Source organism: Lynx rufus, unplaced genomic scaffold, assembly GCF_022079265.1.
Source record: "Lynx rufus isolate CCGP_SWC_20201006 ecotype Redwood Valley unplaced genomic scaffold, mLynRuf1.p SCAF_7, whole genome shotgun sequence".
NCBI lineage: Eukaryota > Metazoa > Chordata > Mammalia > Carnivora > Felidae > Lynx > Lynx rufus.
The window spans coordinates 28,652,968-28,659,948 of NW_025814889.1; the positions used below are offsets into that span (position 1 = coordinate 28,652,968).

A 6,981-nucleotide genomic window follows, 5' to 3' on the forward strand; every position below is an offset into this window, starting at 1 on the left:
GTGATAACACAGAAAGGAAGTGCCAGGCTCCTTTTCTGCCTAGCACCACCCCCCACCAGGAAATTGATGACAAACCCACTGCTGTTTTTAAATTAGGAGCCCCTATGATCCAAGAAGTTCATGTGTTTATGGTAGAGCTCGACTGTGTGAACACCTGGCCATGTGAACACCTGGCTGTGCCTCCCCACCCAGGAGCAGACTATTGAAGGAATTATTTACCACGAACTCCAAGATACTCCATTATGTCACTGGGAGGGTCATTCATGCGGAGCAAGCAGTACAAGAGCGGGAGGCCAAAAGGACTTCATTGGGAGCTACATAACTTCTGAGCTAGTGGGAAGAAAACTTGAGGGGGTGGTGTCTCACTGATGATAGCTCCAGAAAAGTTATAGGCACACATGTACTTGAAACCCTTCCCAATAACCAGTCATTGACCATTCCACAGAAGCTTCCTTTGGGAGGGCCCTCACACCAACCTATTCTAATTTATTTATTTTGAATAATAATTCTAAATTAACTGGTCTTCTTGGGGCACCTGGGTGGCTCAGTTGGTTAAGCGTCCATCTCTTGGTTTTGGCTTAGGTCATGATTTTGTGGTTTGTGAGTTCAAGCCCCACATCAGGCTCTGTGCTGGCAGTACAGGGTCTGCTTGAGATTCTCTCTCTCTCCCCTTGCCCCTCCCATGCTCGCTTGCTCTCTCTCTCTCTCTCTCTGTCTCAGAATAAATAAATAAACTTTTAAAAAATTGTTTAAAGTAACTCCTTTACTTAGAGGTAATAGAGGTCTTCTTGTCTCTATTCTTGCTCAACCTCTGGACCCACTACTAGATTAATCTTAAAACATTATTTTCACCATGTTCACTTTTCTCCTGAAAAACTTTGAAAACAGCTTCAGGCTATCTGTCCTGCCTTATTCCCACTGTCCTGCAGCATGGGCCCCTGGACCAGCCAAACTGCGTATCCACCGATAATTCTGGGTGCATTCCCACCCAGTCAGCTTTGTTTATGTCGATTTCCAGCTCAAGTGTCCTTTCAAGAGTGATGGCAGCTGGAATGCAGAGGCAAAGGCCTCTGAAAATTCTCTGCTCTGTAAAAGCAATGAGAACAGTAGCAAAACTCAACAGAATCAACTTTTTCAAAACTCAGAAAATTCACCAAAGGCTTCAGCAACCAAGGAGTATTTACTGGGAGAGAAAAAACAAAAAGGGGAAGGATCTCAGGGTGTCTGGATGGCTCAGTTGGTGAAGCGTCTGACTCTTGATTTTGGCTCAGGTCATGATCTCATGGCTTCATGAGTTCAAGCCCCGCATCAGGCTCCAGCACTAACAGTGCAGAGCCTGCTTAGGATTCTCTCTCTCTCTCTCTCTCTCTCTCTCTCTCTCTCTCTCTCTCTCTGCCCCTCCCCCACTTGCACTGTTTCTGTCCCTCTCAAAATAAATAAATAACCCTAAAAAAAAAAAGGGCAGAATCTCTGTATGAACAGTGAACTTTATGGTGTTGTAACTTGCCCAAGTCTCACCTGCCACTCCCCAGTTCCATAGTGGCCACGAAGACCAGTAGCCTGCATTCACAGCAAAAAGTAGCAGTCTGGCACATGAGGGTTAAAGCCCACTCCCACACCTGTCTGGTTCCCTGGCAGACCCCACCTATAAGACTTGTCTTTATTTGACCTGACTAAAAGTCCACCTAGTGCAAACAGTCTTTTCCTCTGCCTCCTTGGTGTTCCTTGAACGGATCAGGCACACTCCCATCCCAGGAACCTCACTATTCCCTGGAGTGTCCGTGCCCTCTCTGTCCTTAAAGTCCTTGTTCAAGTGTCACCCTCTCAGCAAGGTTTTCCCTACCCACACTGTTGTCATGCAACCTGACTCACAGGCATTTCCTACTTCCCTTTCCCGCTTCCTTTCTCTGCAGAGCACATATTACCTTCTAACATGCTATGTATTTCATTTGTTTGTAACGTGTATCAGATGTCTTCCCACTAGAATGCAAGCCAACATGAAGGCAGAGTTTAGTTTGTTTTACTTGGTGCTGTGTCTCCAGAGCCTAGAACAGTGCCTGGCACAAAGCAAGTGTTTTGTAATATTTGTTGAATGAGTAAAGGAATGAAGATTTATTTTTTAATGTTTATTTCTGTATTTTGAGAGAGAGCACAAGTATGGGGCAGGCAAGGAGAGAGAGACACACACAGAATCCGAAGCAGGCTCCAGGCTCCATCCAAGCTGTCAGCACAGAGCCTGACACAGGCCTTTAACTCACAAACTTCAAGATCGTGACCAGAGCTGAAGTCAAACGCTTAACCGACTGAGCCACCCAGGCACCCCAGGAATGAAGGTTTAAAAAAGAAAATGTTGACAGAAATGCTGCACTTCCTGTGAAATGTAGCCTATAGGTGTTTGGTAATTATAATACTGAAAAGAGATGAGAACTTATTTGCAGGTGAAACTGGTCACTGAATCCTTAACAGACTCTTCCAGGGCTAAAGCAAATGTTGTCCTTCTGTCAGCACCTCCATGCTTCGCACACAATACATTTTTGTTGATTCATTGGAGCCCAAAGCCTGGCCTTTCTCCAGGAAGTTATAATAATACAGAGCCCCCAGGGGTCCCTGTGACCCACTGAAGATAGAAGGTAGAGATTATGTCTAAGGAAGGTGACTTGTTTGGTTTGTCTGACAAACAATACTTCACTTCACTTCACTTCGCTTCAGAAGTGATACCCCAAATAAACAAGTTCTCTTGGAGGATAGCGTGCATTCTAGCTACAGTGCTATAACTTTGCTTCTAGAAAAATGTTCAGGGTCAGTAGGAGTTTTTTCTTTTAAATCTTAAACAATGGCAAATTTTCACTTTGAGAAGGAGGGCTTGTTTCTGCAAAACAAAATCTAGTGAGTACAATGGCTGAGCAGTTGAAAACATACCAAATAGATCAAGTGTGTGATGTGAGTTGAAGGCTGAGAGCTCACGGCTTAGCAAACACTGCTTAGCGCTGTCCCATCTTGGTGGTCTATCCACTGAGCCACTGTGGGAAGCCGCGGTCAAGCCTAACCCTTATCCGTGTGCTTTGGGGCGGAGGGTTCTTTTCTTGTAAGATTAGATCTCCAGACCAAGATGGAGTATACACAGGTGTCTCTGTTCCACCTGTTAAATACAAATAAAAATACTTACTTAGTAATAAATATAAATAGATCTATTTATATATTACATATAAATATTGAATATAAATATAAATATTGCCAATATAAATATATTTATAAATTTGCATATATGTCTCTCTCAAATATAAGAAGACTCAGAAAGGTGCAGAGAAGGCAGACTGGTTAGGGATCTCAGAACTCAAGGAATGACATGGCAGTGAGTCCCCTGTGTTTCCTTTTGCCTTCTGTATCTCAGACTGGGTGTGGAGAAGCTGGCAACCTGGAAATACCAGTGGAAGAAGTAAAAAAATGATAATAAACCCAAGAAAAACCTGCTGTCTCTAGGTAAAGGACCAAGAAAGGGGAAACCTAGCAAGATGGGAAACTTCTAGACAATAACCACTCTACCCCCAGCCAAACACCAAGTAAGAATTGCTGTCACACTGCCACACCATCAGCACAGGCAAAACGGGGAGCCTGTGTATCCCACCTGTTCTAATGAGGTGCTCTTCCCTCTCTTGCCTACTAGGGTGCCGTCAGAGAAAACTGAATAGGGATCTGGAAACTTCAGTCCCATCCATGAGTTATAACCCTCCCCCTAGGGCCAGTGGACACCATGTGGGGACCCTGGACTTCCACACTCACCCAGTGGTAATGAGGTGGCATCTCCCCCTTCCCCAGTATCGGAGGAAGTTAGATGGAAAACCATAATTTTCACCACCATCCAGTGGTACAGAGCTCTGCCTTGCCTTGACCCATGTGGTATCAGGGGAAACTTGCAGAAAAAGAAGATTTAGATAAATTGTAGAGTCTGTTACACAATATCCAGGTTCAGGATACAAACAAAAACCATTTACCACTCCAAGAAGCAGGAAAATCAACGAGTGAGAAAAGACATTCAACATTCAACAGACACCGATACCAAGACAATACAAATATTAGAATTATGTGACGAGGAATTCAAAGCAGCCACCATAAAAATGGTCCAATGAGCAATTACAAACACACCTACAAAAAGAAAATCTCAACCAAGAAATAGAAGATGGAAAGATGTAAATTCCCTAAATGGAAATTTTACGACTGAAAAAAAAATGATTACTAAAATTTTGAATACTTAATGGATAGGCTCAGCAATAGAAAGGAAAGGGCAAAGGAAAGGATGAATAAACTTGAGCATAAAACAATAGAAATTATCCAGTCTGAATAAGAGAGAAAACAATGAAAAAAAAATAACAAAAAATGAACAGAGCCTCAAGAACTGTGGGAGCAGAATCCCCAAAGAAGAGGAGAAGAGGAGAAGGGCTAAAAAGGCATTAGAAGAAATATGGCTGGAAATTTCCAAAATTTAGCAAAAGACCTAAATTTACAGATCCAAGAAGCTGAATGAAGCCTAAATAGGATAAGCCCAAAGAAAACCACACCAAGACATATCATAGTCAAACTTCTAAAAACTAAAGACCAAAAAACAAACAAACACCCTAGAGAAAGAATACCTTACTTTACCTAGAGGGGAAAAACAATTTGAATGACAGTGAATTTCTCATCAGAAACCACGGAGGCCAAAAGGAAGTGGCACCACATTTTCCAAGTGCTGAAAAGAAAGAACTGTGGACCCAGAATCCTGTGTCCAGTGCAAATACCCTTCCTGAGTAGAAAGACATCAAGTTATTTTAAGATGAAGGAACACTAACATAATCTGTGGCCTGCAGACGTACTCTAAAATAGCTAAAGAAAATTCTTGAAAAGAAAGAAACTGATAAAAAGAATTCTTAAAACATCTGGAAGGAAAAAAGAACAATGGAAAGAATGTAAAAAAGATACATACCATAGACTTCTTGAATTTTTCTAAAGTTGAAACAAAACTTATAACATTGTTCAATTGGTTCTAAGTGTATGGAGAGGAAATACTTAAGTAAATTATATCATAAACAAGGGAGAGTAATAGGAACTGAAAAGCAGGTAGGATTTGAGCACTTTACTCAAACTGGTAAAATGTCAATTGTTATACCAGTGGTAGACTGTTATAAATTATACATGCGTAATATAATACCTAAACCAATCACAAAACCATCTATGCAAAAGAGATACACTTGGAAACACTATAGAATTCAAAATGGAATTCTGAAAAATGTTCCAAGTAACCAACAGTGAGACAGAAAAACAAAAATAGAAGAAAGCAAAGGGAGCAAACAGAAAACAAAAAAAATACAAAGGCAGACTTTGCTCCTAACATCCAAATTATTCCATTAAAGGTAATTAGTCTATGTTTCTGTTTACATAACATTTTCAAAATGACAAAATGAAAGAGAGGGAGAACATATTAGTGGTGGCCAAGGGATAGGAATGTGGAAGAAGAGGAGGAAGATCCTTGTCATGAGGAAGGAGCTCTGGGTTTTGACTGTGGTGCTGGTTACACAAACGTGCCCACATGATAAACTGTCCTGGTTTGTAACTGACTTTCATGTTGTTCTGTCTCTGCATAAGATGTCACCTTTGAGGAAAAGCTGGATAAATGGTACACAGGACCTCTCTCTAGTAGTTTCACAACTTCTTGTGAATCTGTAATTATTTCAAAATAAAAAGTTAAAAGAAAAGAGATGAAGTTAGGATACAGCTGCCTGGTTTCTAATATTTGGCCTGATGTCCTCTCTGGTAGGAATCTGTAGGTGAAACTCAGGGGTTGTCCTTACACCCCCCACAGCTTTGCCCACCATGAATTTGGTAGTTAGAGAGAAACTATTCCATTTTTAAAGTTTTAGCAATTTTAATCTCCTAAGGAGATACCGAATTATCCTGGGACAAATGTTCCTTTTTTCTGGGAGTGGGGGGGCAGGGGGGAATCACCTGTAGAGGTGGTAATAAAGTAAAAACCTGTTGAGAAACCTGAACCTACGTGGTAAAGTAGTTTGAATCAGACAAGAAAGTTAAGGTTTCTCTTCATTAATGGGAATTGAGTGTGTGCATTCATAACACGGTTATTTTCTCTGTATCACATGTTGTTCTTGAGGCACCAGGTAGGTTCTTGAAACAGCTGTTTCTAAAAAGGATGGAGTTGAGGGGCACCTGGGTGGTTCAGTCAGTTAAGCGTCTGACTTTGGCTTGGGTCATGATCTCACAGTTGTGGATTCGAGCCCCACGTCGGGCTCTGTGCTGACAGCTCAGAGCCTGGAGCCTGCTTCGGATTCTGTGTCTCCCTCTCTCTCTGCCCTCCCTGGCTTGTTCTCTCTCTCTCTCTCTCTCTCTCTCTCTCTCTGTGTGTGTGTGTGTGTGTGTCTCAAAAATAAATAAACACCAAAAAAAATTTTTAAAAAAGGATGGAATTGAATGGAAAGGAGCGCGGGAAAGACACACAGGCTTATCACAGGGTAAGTTACTAACATGTCTGTGCCTCAGTTTCCTCAACTGTTACATGGAATAATAACAGTAACTCCCTCATGGGGTTGTATGAGCATTCAAAGAGTTGATATCTGCACAGCACTTCGAATAGTGCCTGGCATACAGCAGGCATTAAGTAAGTTTTGCCATGTTATTATCACTCCAGCGTATCAGGAGTGTCTTTCTGGTGGCCAAGGGACAAGCACACATCTTCGTGCGTGACCTGGAAAGATGTCAGTCTGGGAGCAAGAATGAGACTGAAGTGAGGCAGGATGTATCTTCCTCTATTTGAGGACTCCTTTCTGCTTTCCCTGGACCCTACAGCATGGAGATTGCCGTCTGGAATTTTCCATGGTGGGGGCACAGAGAGCTAGGATAAGGGGACTTGAGAAAGGGGTCCTGCGGCCAGGTCTAGGTCTGTGGGCTCTAAGAGCAGCTACTTGTGAGATGAGTTGCAAGTTACTTTGTTAT

General features: G+C 42.1%; 1 long non-coding RNA gene across 1 annotated transcript; it reads right to left on the minus strand.

Annotated features, from left to right (window-relative positions):
• Positions 1–2,281: 2,281 nt before the first annotated feature.
• LOC124502528 (uncharacterized) lies at positions 2,282–4,719 on the minus strand. Its single transcript, XR_006959921.1, has 3 exons — positions 4,639–4,719; positions 3,781–3,910; positions 2,282–3,139 (listed from the first exon to the last, which is right to left on the minus strand). It is a non-coding gene; the product is annotated as an uncharacterized LOC124502528 (long non-coding RNA).
• Positions 4,720–6,981: the final 2,262 nt, after the last annotated feature.